This window comes from Grammomys surdaster, unplaced genomic scaffold (genome assembly GCF_004785775.1).
Source record: "Grammomys surdaster isolate TR1022 unplaced genomic scaffold, NIH_TR_1.0 126051, whole genome shotgun sequence".
Lineage (NCBI taxonomy): Eukaryota > Metazoa > Chordata > Mammalia > Rodentia > Muridae > Grammomys > Grammomys surdaster.
The window spans coordinates 6,318,199-6,319,353 of record NW_021620862.1 but is presented as its reverse complement, the minus strand read 5'-3'; positions in this window follow the sequence as shown (position 1 = coordinate 6,319,353).

Genomic DNA, 1,155 nt, shown 5'->3' with positions numbered 1-1,155 from the left:
AGGCAGAGAGGCAGAGGTAGAGAGGCAGAGAGGCAGAGGCAGAGAGGTTTCAGAGAAACCTTGTCTCTGAAAAAAAAAATGTGTGGGGTTCCACTGTGTCTAGATAGGCATGAGAGGGAACAACCAAGCTTCATAGCTTGGGGTAAATCAGGAAAAGCACTTACCACGGCCAGGCCCAGGGCATGACTAGGGAGGAACGGGGCAGATTTAATTTGCAGCGCACAAAATCATTAGCTGGACACAGAAGCTGGAAGAATACAAAAATAGACAGGATTGTGCCTGCCAGGACATTGTGCCCTGAGCAAAGGACAAAAGGAAGACACAGAAATGCACAACTGCTCTTGATAGTTTAAGGCCCACTGAAGAGGGAAGAGGGATTATTAATTGAGAAAATGCCTCCATCAGACTGGCCTCTAGGCATTTCTTAAAGGTTGCTGTAAGGGCCCAGCCCACTGTGAGCGGTACCACCCCTGGGCAGATGGTCCTGGAGGAGATAACAAAACCATGGGGAAGCCACGGGCACCAAGCCAGCAAGCAGCGTTCTTCTGTGGTCTCTCTATCACTTCCTGCCTCCAGGTTCCTGCCCTGCTTCCTTCAGTGGATGGTGACTCAGGCCAGCAAACACTTTCCTTCCCAAGTTGCTTCTGGTCACAGAGTTTTACCACAGAAATAGGAACCTAACTATGATAATTACATTATCACTTTTCAGAAAAGAAAAATCAAATTGTTTTATTTTGTTAGTTATTTTCTAACTAAATGAATGAATTATACACACATACTAATATACTGGCATTCAGCACAGTAATGATCTTTTAGATTGTTTCTAAACATATATTTTAAGAAATTATACAACTTTTTGACCAGTGAGATGATTCATGGGTAAAGAGTGCCTGCCACAGCTGACAACCTGAGTGATCTCAGAGAGAGAACGGCCTGATGGAGAGCAATCACATCTTTATGTGTATACCCCACCCCACAGGCACATAGACACACACACAGAGGCACAGAGAGGGAGAGGAGGGAGAAGAGACAGAGAGAGACAGGCATACACACACACACACAGAGAGGCACACACAGAGGCACACACACAGGTACATACACACACAGACACATACACACACACACACACAGAGAGGCACACACACACACAGGTAC